The 15,183-nt window shown below is 28.9% G+C and overlaps 1 protein-coding gene and 1 pseudogene across 1 annotated transcript in view; both read left to right on the forward strand.

The window, feature by feature from the left end:
• The first annotated feature begins 8,723 nt into the window (after positions 1–8,723).
• The window catches only part of LOC136026571 (protein halfway-like), a 120,826-nt gene continuing 114,366 nt past the window's right edge, over positions 8,724–15,183 (forward strand). The window contains exon 1 of the mRNA XM_065703270.1: positions 8,724–9,223. The gene's annotated coding sequence lies outside the window, so the exon portion shown is untranslated. The remainder of the gene's footprint in view (positions 9,224–15,183) is intronic.
• LOC136026718 (5S ribosomal RNA) lies at positions 9,308–9,426 on the forward strand (annotated as a pseudogene).

Here is a 15,183-nt window from a genome sequence, read left to right on the forward strand (position 1 = left end):
GGGAGCTATAGAACAAGCAAATAGCTAGAAGAACTCATCAGATAAGGAACGGAAACCGCATAGCTAAAAAGTGGGTAAGAATTTTGCATCGTCAAGACATTTAACACAAACAAAACTTAATCTATGAGACACTAAATATTAATTAGCACATTTTCAAAATGGAACAAAAAACAACCATTAAGTAAAAGCATGAGTTCATTTGATCTGCAAAAAAAAAAAAAAATGTCGTTAGTCATGCGCTTGGACGGTGAAAGAATAGAAAAGAATTTTAGTAAAGCAGGGTCAATAATTATCTCAATTCCACAGAGTTCGTTAGGAATTACTTCTCAGCTCTAAAATTCAATTTAAAAAAGCTCGTTTTGGCCATCCTTCGTTTTTAGTTCTTCAAAGATGTCCTCGCTTTTATGCTTATAATATGTTTTATTTTGTTGTAGTAAAAATGTAGTTTCAACTGAAAAAACGCCTTACAAGCCTTAGCCAGATTGATTAGCAACTACAAATACAATTTCAATCAACCACATAGAATTTCAACCACAACTAAAATGGAAAGGATGCCTACTTGGAACTTCAAAAAATTTGCCTGATTTTGAAAAAGGTGGGAAATAACCCCAAATCATCAAGTGATCCTTATAAAAATCTCCCCATCAGACCCAGGGTATCAGAGAACCCTCTTGTAAAGGTTTCAAAGTCTTATAAACAAAAATGTGATTTTTTTCCGAAAGAATGATCACGGAAGGATATTTATTATTTCATTTGAAAAATGTTTACTACTCATACTACAACTATTGCTATATAATAAACAGAGGGTATTACGCTGAAGCTTTCGAGGAACATTTAGACGGACGTTGAACTAAATCAAAACGAACATTTATCATGAATATTGTCAAAAGGGTGACAAGTTAATATCTAAAAAACGGCTCAAATTATTAAGTTAGACCTTTCAGGGTCTAAATAGTTCAGATGTCTCTCTGTAACCAAAAGAGGAAATGATAAGAGAAAATGAGAACAATAACCAACGCCATCTAGCTAAAAAAAATCAACATCATACAAGTTTCATCAAAATACTTATTTTTTAAATGTTGTCTTTTCCTTTTGCCTTAACCTTGATCAGAGATGATTGAGGTATTTCTCCCCAAGAAATAGGCCCATCTGTGTCACGTTTGTTCTTTAACTAAAATAGTCCTTCCAAACTTACTTCTTCAACCGCCCCTTTTCATGAAAAAATATACCTCAGATCCCCCTGCGGATTATTTACTTTCAAATTTCAATACCAAATAAACAGAAAACAGTAAAAACATAATGCATCTACTTTTTCGGTAAATCAAACTAAACAAAGCAGGGAATTAGAAAAATCGATGCTATTACTAAAACAATTTTTATTATAAAGTATAACAAAGCAACAAAATTATCTCAATTTGTAGATATTATTATTTATTAGATATTATTAATATTAGATAATTATTTGTTTTTTAACAAAATCTTTAAACTAGCTGTCGAACTTAGAATAGAAAAGTAATACAAAACAGTTCAAATAGTCAAAATCATCTCGTTGAGGAAGATGAAACTTGTTTGCTGCTAATTTAGCTAGACTTGGGGCAACAGTGGTCTTATGACACTGTCCTATTCTGAAAAATCATTTCTTTTGTGTATTTGAAAATTAAAAAATAAAATAAATTACAAAAATAACAAAAAACCAGAAGATAATGGTCCAACATTTAAAAACGTCTTGTTTTCAGACTGACAAGTTTTTTCAACTGAAAGTAAATAGCAACATTAAAAATTAAAACGAACAGAAATTAATACCTAAATGAAGGGGGTTTGTCCCCTCCTCAACGCCTCGCTCTATACGCTAAAGTTTTTTAGTTCTTGGAAAAAGCGTCTTGCTCTTTTATTTAAACGACCCTAGTGTTTCAGGAGTCATTCTTAAAAAATTGCAACAAAATTCAAATTTAAGAGTAAAGAGAGGTTTTGAGGAGGTGGCAACCCCATTCACAGACAGAATAATTTTGGTTCTTTAAATTTTTAATGTAACTTCTTACTTTCAGTTGAAAAAAAAACTAGTCTCTTTACTATATTTTTGATCTTTTTTTTAATAATTTCAGAAAATATGACCCCATCTCCACAGAGGAGCCCCCTTACTATAAAAGTATCCTCTAGATGATTCAATTACCCGGGCAATTATTTTAATACCCTGGACAATTACTTTTAACCGCTCCTCGTGTAAAATTGAGACGGAAAAGAGAAAGTAAGCCAAATAAAAAGAATTTTATTTAAGTTTTGAATTTTATTAGGAATTTTTATTTAAGAGTTTTATGTAAGTAAGATTTGTTAAAAATGAATTGCATTTTATGTTAAAAATGAAGTTTTTTTTAGCAGTACTTAGCCATTATGAAATAGCCAGACCCCTAAATTAATGGCAAATAAATTTATTTGTAAATACTATTTGTTTAAGATGAAGTGTAATTTATTGTAGAAATAATGATTTTTAACTGTTCTTAGCTATTATGAGATAGCCAGGTCCCATAATTAAGGGCTTATAAACCTATTTGTATATTTGATTCATGCAGAAAAAATATATTTTATGGAAGAAATAAAAAAACTTAGATATCCTTGGCTATTGCTATATAGAAAGACCCCTAAATTACGGGCCTATAAACTTATTTGTAAGTACAATTGTATAATTGTACAATTGTATAATGTGTTTTTTCTGGTAGAAATAAAATTTTTCTAGCAGTCCTTAGCTAATACGAGATAGCTAGGCCCATTAGTTAAAGGCTTATAAACTTATTTGTAAGTATGATTTATTTTCAGTAAAGCATATTTAAGGTATAAAATAAATATTTTTAGCCGTCCTTAGCCATTAAGAAATAGCCAGGTCCCTAAATTAAGGGCCAATAAACTTATTTCTAAGTACGATTTGTTTAAAATGAAGTGTATTTTATGGTAAAAATTAAATAAATACAATTTTCTTCTTCACAGAAACTGAAAGTAAGGAATGGCATTAAATCTAACAGAAATTATTGCGTAAATGAAGGGGGTTGCCCCCTCCTCAAAAACTCGGTCTTTACGCTAAAGTTTTTCAGTACTTTTAAAAAGCCATTTTGTTCTAATTAATGTTTTTGTGTTTCAGGAATCATTCTTAAAGAATTGGGACAAAATTCAAACTTTAGCGTACAGACGGATTTCCTGAGGAGAGGGCAACCCCCATCATATTAGTAATTATTACTGCTTGTTGTAAGTTTTAATGTTGCTCCTTACTTTCAATAGAAAAAAAATTGTTTTTTTATTGAGTTTTGGTTATTTTTAAATAATTTCAGGAAATCAGATCCCACCTCCACGGACGGAACCCCCCTTACCATAGAAATATCTTCTATATAATTCAATCCCGGTTAAAATTTACCCCAAACAATTACTCTTAACCACTCCACGCTTAGGATTGAGACGGGAAAAAGAAAGCAATACATATAAGAAAAATTTTGTACGAGAATTCTGGCAAATTTTCACAGTCTATAATTTCCCCTGACAAGTTCATTCCCTGGAAACTTCAACCCCATGGAAAACCCCAAGTAGAAAATTCCCCCTCCCCCTGGAAACCCCTGGATACCTAGAAAAATCTTAAGAGGATTGATTTTCCTGTACTGCTTGCTGGAGCTGTAGTAATAAAGAACAGTCTTCAAATTAAAAACTTTGGTAGGAAATCCAACTCGATTCTACATTTTTAGTAATAGGTGGGGATGAGTAAAAGAAAGTAGAGATAGGAAGGAGGTCCGAGCAGAATCCTTCCTAAAAACTTTGATCTTGTGACTGACAAACGAAGCAACAACATGATTTAAGTTAAAGTTGAGGAAATTAGCTCAGAATCTGAATATATATATATATATATATATATATATATATATATATATATATATATATATATATATATATATATATATATATATATATATATATATATATATATATATATATATATATATATATATATATATATATATATATATATATATATATATATATATATATATATATATATATATATATATATATATATATATATATATATATATATATATATATATATATATATATGAATTTCTTAAAAAGAATATGTATTTTAGTTTTAATAGTGGCTTAGGGGCTGGAAAACCAACACAAACCAAAAAATGTTAGGGTTGTCGTAACGTTTGTTACGAGCAACCTTCAGCCCAACGGTTGTTTTATGCAATGGGAAATAAATATAACTTAATATGAACAATGACAAGATGGGATTTGATATGCACAACAGGGGTTGAGAGAAGACGACAAATTTGTTAGCGAAAACAGCCAAGTGAAGTGGCTTAACAGTCTCAAACAACCTTACGGCTATTAAAAGGAGTATAAGAGGGGGTTTCCTTCATGAGCTATATTTTACACTCAGGCCGGATTAGGTTCAAATTAATTTCTACAAATAATATTCAGGCTCAAAAAAAATATTCAGGCTCTAAAACTCATGGTATAATATTATAATTACTATATTAATGGTATTTCCTATTTCACTAACAATAAGAGCGCTACTAACAATTAGCTATGGGAAACTCCTGAAGCGAAAAAGGATACATAATGATGCAATTGAAGCACAAGAGATGCATCAATTGAACCCTACTGCTCAATCAATCAATCAGTCAATCAATCAATTTATTGATACTAAAAGAAAAAACTATTACAAAAGTAAAGTGGAGGATGTAATAATACGAGAAAATTGAGAGGTCTTTTCCCGTACGTTAACATCTTTTCCCTACTGTAGGAAATATTGTTGGTTTATAACAGCTATAAGGCTATGATGCAATATACTGTATTACTTTTTGGCATATACATCAAAAATACTCTTGTCAGAAAAGCTCATGTAAATATAGACCTCCAACAAGCACGAAAAATTCGTTCCTTTCTTTTTTATGTGCAAGAGATTTAAGAGGTCGTCCCTTGTAATTATGCTACACTATTTCCAAACTAAAAATATTTCAAGGCGTGATGATTGAAAGGCTATGATGCAAAATGTATTACTTTTTGACTTATCATGCATTGGAAGTATAAAAAATTGGATTAAAGTATGATCCAGAATAAATTAAGACCTCTATGTAATCTTATATTTAACGACCCTCTTTTGTTCAGTGTTTTTATATTTACATTTAATCATAATAATATAGTAATACCGTAATACACATAAAAATATTCTTAATTACTATATAACCTCATATACCTCACGTTACTTCGAATGTACCTAAAGAATTATTGGAATTTAAAATTTCAATTTCCACTTCACAATTTATTGTACATTCAATTTCCCTTTGAATTTTTAAATAGTATTACTATTATGCAATTTTATGTTATTATTATGCAAATTTTATATTATAATAATGCTTCATATTATCGTATCGCTAGTATCATTTCATGTGTTGACAACATGATTCTGCTTGGAAATTTTTTATTACAGAATTTGGCATACTCTTGACATTGGCCGACGATACGTCATGGTCAAAGACTGGAAAACACCTATCACGATTTATCAACCGCCGAAGAATGCCCAAAAACACATCTGATTCAACCAGACAGCTATCACCCAAGTGACATCCCAAATCACACCAACTATTTACTACACTCATATTCATCTTTCTGACTGAACACCGTAGACTAGAAAAGACGCAACATCCAGCCAGCGGGTACAGCCACAACATACCCACGAAGACTCCATAGATGATAACCTAATTCAATATGGAAACCCAATATCAGCGAAGTCACAGACCTAGATGAAAATTTAGAACAGAACATCCTAAATCCTTATTTTATAAACTTAGGAATCAACTACAAAGTAAGGTCTTAAATACTACCTCAGTTGATTCAATTAAAGACAATAAAGATAACACTTAAATTGCAGAAGAGAGCGGGAACGTGACGGAAGAGCAGTAGTACTGGCGGTACTTTTGTACTTAAACTGCTGGGGATAGGTGATTCCGGGTCCCGCGCTTCCCATTTTGTAAAAGCGTAAAAACAAGACAGTCTTTACAATTGCTAAATTTTTAAACAACGAAAACACTTAAAGGTACTAACTAATAACACTAATAGAGACTTCAATACCAAAATCTAAAAGGCAGACATTCCTTACTTACTTATTCATATAAATATAATGATTGTAAATGTGTCAAATACTTTTTTTACGATTAGGCTAATTTGTGATTTCTATTGTTTGATATTAAACAAACTCAAAAATATACTCCAGCAAGGGACACTCCTCAGGTTACAAATAGTTTAGTTTTAAGTGGTATGTATATTGAAATTTTATATAGGCTGTGATTAAAACATATAAAACAATTCATTTCCACTCCCTCCCCTCCCTCGGCATCTCGAAACCTTACAACGTAATTCTTGTCTTTTTAAATATGATACTAGAATAAAATGAAATTCATTTTCACTGGGATACGAGTTTGACACTTTCAACCTCAAATTTAGGTGTAGTTTCTTATTGCTTTATCTTTTCTGTTTTTAGTTGGACTCTCGGAATTAATTTCAGTGTGATTTTGCAAACACACATGCATGTATGTTACATTGTCTGAAAGCACTTGTACTGGATTTCACTAATAAAAAACAAAAGTGGACATCGTGGATCTAAATTTCTAGCAAAAATTTGCTTAGTGACATTGAACACTAGTTTTGACGGATTTCCACTATTCTCTGCCCTTTTGCTGGCAAATTACCATGGATGAAGCAATGAAAAAATGTCTAACTACAGAAAAATGACCTTTCTATCATTTAGTTTAGGTTTCGTTCCTCAAAAGCTTACCTAATCAAAAATTCAAATAAAGCCTTTTCAAACAAACACAAGCATGGCCGAAATTCCTTAGCTCACGCACACAGACTAATGTTAATTCGGGTACGGTGGCTTCCAACTTTGAAAATAAGCATGTATTCAGTATTCAGCCGCACTAGTAACAGAGAAAAGTAGACAAGATGTGAAAACGTCTGAAATTGAAGCTGAAGTGGCACCAGCATCTGTGGAATCCCAGAGCATGGCTTCAATAGCCAAGAAGGAAAAGAAGGCAAAGGCTCCAAAACCAGATAAGGCTGCAAAACCTAAAGGGGATAAAAAGATCAAGGCACCAGGAAACCACCCAAACTACATGGAAATGATCGTCAAATCCATTGCTGACCTGAAAGAACTTGGGGGACCTAGCCTTCAGGCCATTCTCAAATACAAAATGGGCAATTTCCAGGTTGGCAATGATGCCAAAGTTGTGAATATGCATCTTAAGTATGCTTTGAAGCCGTTGCCTCGCAAATAGAATTGTTATAAATCCCAAAGGTGCTGGCGTAACTGGTTCTTTCCAGCTTGTGAAGCCTGTAAAGGCCGAAAATTCCAACGCTGTAAAGCCTGCCAAGCCCACAGCTAAGAAAACCTTAGTCAAGAAAACAGCCAAACCTACTGCAGTTAAAAAGTCAACTTCACCCAAAAATGCTACCACGCCAATGGCTGGTAGCAAAAAACCTGTAAAGGTTTTCCAGAAATCCACTGTTGCCAAAAAAGCAGTGGCAGCAAAAAATTGACACCCAAGGAGGGGCTTTCAGTCAAGAATGCTCCGGCCAAGAAAGTGACATCTAAAAAGTCAGTAGCTAAGAAACAAGCTAAAAAGTAATGTGTTCAATAAGTTATCCTGCAGTATCAAACAGCCCTTTTCAGGGCTATTAAAGTAAATGCTCGAAACTGTCTGTTCAGAAGGTTATAATGCTATAAATTTCCAATTTTGACTCTCTACTTTTCCCTTTCAAGCATAATTCAGCCGTTGTTTGAGCCCAAAAATACGTTTATTAATATTTACTTTTGTATTCTAGCGCTATTGCTGTCTAAAAAAATACTACCCCATATTAAAGACAAGACTTGACGGCTGGCTCGTAAGGATCAAACTTGATATTAAAGTGTTCATATTGATAAATATACAAATATATCGCCAATGCCGAATGGGTAGAGCGGTGCCTTCAAATTGCGGGAGCGGAGGTACCATTCCCGACTAGTCTGAGCGAGGCTGATGAATCATAACTAATAAGACTACGTCAATCAAAAATAATAACAGATTAAAAATAACAAAGAGTAAATCGCGAGAGTGGAGGTGTCATTCCAACTAGACTTATAAATACTAGTACTATTTTACAGTAAAGCAACACAAATATAAATGGTTTTGCTTAATTTCTTTTTTTCAAATCTTCGACAAAAAAGAAAAGGTTTAGTACAAAAAGTTTAGACTCTAAGAATGACTGTTGTGTTTGGTATTGTTTTCTTATTTAACCATAAAACACATGAATCCCAATCTTTGCAAAAACAAAAAAGAAGAACCACAGATTACCTAGAAATGACTCGCTAGGCCTCTGAGGAGAAATTGTTCACCCAGGTGGAGTGATTCCCTGAATATACGTCAGAATATACGATACAAAAGTTTAGACTCTAAAACTGACTGTTGTTGTTGGTATTTATTTCTTATTTAACAATACATGACATGTATCGCAATCTTTGCAAAAACAAAAAAGAAGAACCACATATTACCTAGAAATGACTCGCTAGGCCTCTGAGCAGAAATTGTTCACCCAGGTAGAGCGGTTTCCTGAATATAGGTTAGAAGATAGAAGATAAAATACATTATAAATCTTTGATTAAAGTCAGTTGTTTTTGCAGGGCTCTTGAAGGAGCAAGTACATTGGTGCTATTGATGCTACTGAAAGACAAAAATAATTGAACTGTACAATGAAGTTGAGGCCGAAATAATTTGAAGGGACTTTGAACATAGACCAATCAAAAACTAATTTTAAAGTTAGTTTTCGATCTAAGACGATTGCTTAGGCGGTGCTATTGAAGGAACAAGTAGATTGTTGGTATAGATGCGATTGAAAGACCAGGGCAATTTGAACTTTACAATGGTGTTAGGCCTGACAACATATTGAGAGGATTTGGATGTGAACGGATTAAAGACTAATTTTAAAGTAAATCTTTGATTTAAATGAGCTATTTATGCGGCGCTATTGAAGGAACAAGCAGAATTGTCGTGTAGATGCTAGTGAAAGACAATGGTATTTGAACTGTCCAATGGAGTTTACCCCGAAAAAATATGAAGACGATTTGGACTTAAATACACTGTTCAATCAGCTTTGCTCCCAATGGAATATATTGTATGACGCGCCATCTTTTTGGAAATCAGAAATGAGTGTGAGTCCACTGTTTTTTTTTAACTAGGCATTTTATTTCTTTTCAGTTTGTAGACCAACAATCATTTTGTTACAAAATTTCTCAGCCAATGGCCATACAACGTTAAAAGTACCTAGTCTCGTCAGATCTTGGAAATCACACAACGTCGGGCCCAGTCAGTACTTGGATGGGCGACAGCCTGTGAACACTGGGTGCTGTTGGCATCATATATATATATATATATATATATATATATATATATATATATATATATATATATATATATATATATATATATATATATATATATATATATATATATATATATATATATATATATATATATATATATATATATATATATATATATATATATATATATATATATATATATATATATATATATATATACATGTATATATATATATATATATTATAATGATTTTTTGTTCAAAGTAAAATAATATTCTTGGTAGCAAACTCGTTTCCTTATTCTAATAGCACCAAGCTGATTACATCTTTTATAAGAAAACAGAAAAACAGAAGGAACTAAGTTGGATATCTCCTTGATTTCCGTCTGTCGTTATTAAATAAATGCCAACACTTGAGTCATATTTATCTAAGCCAATAAATAAAGTCAAAAATTGTAATCAAAGGGACATTATAAGCCCCCAAGATATTTTAATGGCGAGTTTGGAGATTGAAGTCATTATGAAATTGGTTTTTCTTGCAAATGAACATTCTCTTTATTTTGGTTTTAGAGATGAATTTTATAAACAGATGTTTGGTTTGGCTATAGGGGCATCTCTCTCCCCTTTGTTGGCAAATCTCTTCATGGAATATACTGAAACTCCACCATAAACCGTTCTAGGCTCTGTCCTTGTTTCTGGGGCAGATTCTTGGATGATGTGGTCTGCATTTGGAAACACGGTTTAGAATCTTTAGACCTTTTCCATAAACATTTTAATAGTTTTGAAAAACGTAAAATTTACAGTGGAGTTTTAAGAAAGTGATAAACTACCTTTTCTGGATATCTTATTGATCAAAAGTGAGTTCCATTTACTTTTTCAGTTTAGAGAAAGCCTACCCACAGTGATAGGCATTTGAACTTTCATTCTTGCCACCCTATCTCAGTGAAACGAGGGATTCTACCTTTTCTGGATATCTTATTGATCACAAGTGAGTTCCATTTACTTTTTTCAGTTTAGAGAAAGCCTACCTACAGTGATAGGTATTTGAACTTTCACTCTTGCCACCCTATCTCAGTGAAACGAGGGATTGTGATTGCACTGGTGGATATATCTTTGTTACGTAATAGATATATTGTTTACATATAGAAAAAAATCAATTTAAAAACAGATTGTAATAATTAACATTGGAATTAATTAGTAAAAAAACAATATATAATAATCAATATGTAATAAGATTATTACTTTCTTAAATAATATTATAAAGACAATTATTTTCAGTATAATAAATACATGTAATCTATATTTTACTTATACGGTGTTATGTGATATTTTCTTTGATAAGATTTCATTTGGATTTTTAAAATATACTGCTGTCATCAATAATTAAAATCATGTTTGAAAAAAATAGTTTAAATAAAATTTGAATATCTTTTAAACCAATAAAACAAGTGTTTATTCTTATTTTATTTTCTTATGATTTTTGTTATTTCAAAAATACGTTAATCCACTACGATTTAAATTTCAATTCAAATAAAAAATTTATATTTCTAGGCTTTATTATTTATAATAAAACCTTATTTTCTGCAAGATATTCTTAAGTAATTCAAATAAAAATCTTTGTTTTAACAAGATGATTAAAAGCATATAAATGTGCTTATGTTGTGCAAATTCTAGTGCATATTTACCTTCTTTAAAAGTATCAATCTTTATATCTTATATAATCTTAAAAATCCACGTTTACTCTTTATATTACAATAAGAATAATAATTTTACAATATTATCTATTAATCGATGTATTTTTTTTAAATTATGACATTCAAAGATGAATAAAACACTTTTAAGCATTAAAAAATATTCTTAACAAGATTTTTTTTGAAAGAACTAAACAGAGATTTTCAGTTGAATTATCACAAAACTCTGAATAAATTGTAGAGATATCATAAACTATTTGTTTAATGTGCTAAGCAAAACATAAGAATTCAAACATCACATTGAAGGAATATGTGGTTTAAGAATGAATAAATGTTCCAAAACAAGAACATTTCTTTTATAACAAGAATTCAATCATCAAATTGAAGGAATATGTGGTTTAAGAATGAATAAATGTTCCAAAACAAGAACATTTCTTTTTTTAAAGTAAAAATTAAAAGAAGTTATCATCAATTAAAAGCCTTCTAAGAAATTTAATAATTTAATCAGACTCTTAGATAGCATTTATGTTGTTTGAAATCATGTAGAACAAAATCCGAAATGAAATCTGAAATATCATCTAATGAAGAATTCTGTAACAGAATTATAAGAAATATTTATTGCAATAATCTTAAAATACCTAAATAGCAAGAATATGAATCTTTTATCTTTAATTAGCTTTTACAAATAAAATAAAAAGGTTGAAAGTTTAAGCATTAGATTAATACATCTTTGTTTATTTTAGATATACTTTTTTGCCCTTATAAAACATGAATCATCCTTTTTTATGTTCTATATATGATCACTTTATCATATTAATTATCGGATGAGTCAATAGCAAAATGTAATAGTATAAAAATAGCAATGTTATACAAGATCATCATCGTTTACTAGATCTTTATTTTATTTATCTTCTTTATTGTTGTTATTTTTATGGCATGACAATTATTAATTACTCAAGAATGCCAACAGAGTAAAGTTCTAAATCAAGAAATCTAATAAAAATTATAACAAGATAAATTTATAATTTACTAACAAAATAAAACAAATAAAAAATTTATTATTAATCCCAATTCTTTATTGCTATAGAAAATAATTTTCTTATTTTGATTCATTACATTAATAAATTTATTTTACATAAATAAAAATAAAAACAATTAAAAATAATGATAATATTTATTTGAAAAATTTACGCATAATATATTCTGATTAATCTATTGAGTAAGAAAAAACAATCAGAATTTCAATGAGTGACCCCTTTCATAAATTAATCACTAGCATTAACATTATAAACCAGGAAGACGTAGTATTATATTATAACTATTATTCTATCATGTATTTAAATTCAATCGGCATATCAACTTTATAGACATAATTATATTTAGCTTTATAAATAGGAAATAATATGTTAACATGATATTCAATAACCTTATAAATTCTTAAATATTTTAACCAATTTTTATATTTTTCCTATAATTTTCTAGGAGATGAGTTTTCCTGTGTAAACATAATTAATATTATTTAGCCAATAATAAATTAATTTACGTTCTTTACTGTATGAATCTTTAACTCTTTGTGTTATCGTATTAACCAAAAATAAATGTACTTTTTGTTTAGTACAATATACTCAAATTCCAAGTAGCTTTATGATTCATAACATTGCAGCACATATATTTTCTCTTGATACATTCTATTATTCAATATTTTCCATTATTCATCACTGCTTTTAATGAAACCAAATTTATAAAAAGTACTATTTTATTGAATTATCAACTTTTGAGTCTCTACAAATTAATGCTACTTACTATAGTAACTACATGTTACTATTGCTGTAATTATTGCTGTAGACATTAACTAGTGGGTCATAAACTTTAGTTCATTTAGCAAACATTCAATATTAATGTCTTTAATTTTAATCAGTAATATAATCAATGAATAAATCTTTAATATTTTGATAATATTCACCATGTGCTACCAAGCTTAGTTGTTCATCAACTACTATCTTCTAATAAGATTACCATCCTTAATGTATAAAAAATACACTAAGTTATAATTAAAGCAAAATAAATGTTCTAAGATTTCAATGTTTCTTTTTCCTTAACTTCGCATATTCAAAAGTACATTCCCACAATACTATTTAAATTAGATTAAAAGCTTTTTTACATCATTCCTTGATTTCTTTATGTATATGTTATAAATTGAAGTGTTCCAATAAATTGCAAGTCGTTTTATAACTAACAATTAGATTATCATTCTATAATATTTCTCTTTCTTTGCTATCGTAATTAGTAGATATAAAACTTTATAATATTATTTTATTTGACTGGTTTATTTAAATATTAATTTTCTTTAATGAATTATAAAAATTGTTTGTTAGTAAAATAATAAAAAACATAATTAGTTAAGTATTAATCGTATTTTTTTAATAGACAATCCCAAGAGATGATTATATCTTATTCACAATAAACCAAGTTTATCATAGATCATGATACCAAACAAATCCAATGACATTTTATTTGAATAAACACAACATCTGTTGATTGTTGCTTGTTGATTGTCACAACACATCTGTTGATTGTTACGAAATAAGTTTTGTATTTAACATAATAGCAGTTGATTTTGATTACTACGATCTATGTGTTCTCAATATTAATTATTTCATATTTAACCACCTCTTTAAAATGGTCGTATCTTGATGTTAGTCAAGAATTCTTGATGATCAATCATCTAAGTTGTATAAATCTAAGTTATTTAAACTAGAAATGTAATGAAATATAATATAGTAAATAAGTTTGATCATATTCCTCTACTGTTCGACCAAGTATCTCTTCATGGTAATCACAGGAAAGTAAAAGTTAGCCATCGCTATCTTCTATAAAAATAAGTAGTGTCGAATGGTGAGGATTACCAATTCTGATTAGTTTTTATAGGATTTAAAATACTTCCTATTTTTATGACTTAAGCTGATTTTCTTTCCATATGAATTAACCAAATAGTCATTGATTATTTTTTAAATTAAACTTTGGATATTCAACGGTATTTTCACTTCTTTTGATAAAAACATTTCATTTGATCTGTTGTAACCATCATTATTCATTGGTATTTATCAATAATTAAAGACGTAAGCTAGTTAGTTATTAATAAAATCTTTATAGTTTCAATACGTTATTTCTTTATAAAGTAAAGTTTGCTCCTGTATTTTTTTTATAATGAATGTTGCTAAATTCATATTCATAAATTAATTTAATATTATATATTGTACGTTTGCAGTAAATAAATAATAATTCAAATTATTAAATAATATAATTTTCTTTTTCAACCAATCATTATGATAATTTTTATTTTTTTTTTAAAGCTTCTAAATATTTAATTAAAAGCAAACCAATCATTTTAAATAAATATTAAATTACATTTAAATGATAATAATAATTTATAATAATAATAATAATTCTTGTTCAATCTTAAAATACAAAAAATTTCTTATATTATATATTTAGTAAGAGAATCTTAGGAAAAAAACAATTAAAAATTGTTCTGATTATTCTTTAAAACAATAATGTATTAACATTTACTATATTTAAATTTTATACCTTTGTTTTATACTAGACTCTTTCTATTCCGAAAAAATCAATCAATTTTTCGATTGCTTTTGAATACTCTGACTGTATTTATTTTATTTATTTATTTATTTTCTTTATTTCCCTCAAAAAATGAGGAGTACGCTACAATATAATATAAAGAAATTTTATAATATTTATTAAATATCACAAGGCTTTATTTAATCTAAGAATAATTTAAAATATTTAATTCCCGCTTTAAAATGTTAAATAGGCTCTGTTAAAAGCGAATTAGCTCTTTTTTATATTTATCTTAAAAAAAGAGAGAAAAATTTTGATAAAATTTAAATCGTAAAAGATTACTATATTCTTATTTGTCAAGAGTTAATAATCTCTTAATCAAATTTCCAGTGTTATTATTAAGATGTTTTTTTCTATTCAGCATAAAAATTTAACCATATGCTCTTGCAGGATAAAAGATGCTTTGTCATTTTTCAATGTTTATAAATTCTATTTCTTAGATTATTTTCAGCCGTCTTATTGT

The sequence above is a fragment of the Artemia franciscana genome, chromosome 4 (genome assembly GCF_032884065.1).
Source record: "Artemia franciscana chromosome 4, ASM3288406v1, whole genome shotgun sequence".
Classification (NCBI taxonomy): Eukaryota; Metazoa; Arthropoda; class Branchiopoda; order Anostraca; family Artemiidae; genus Artemia; species Artemia franciscana.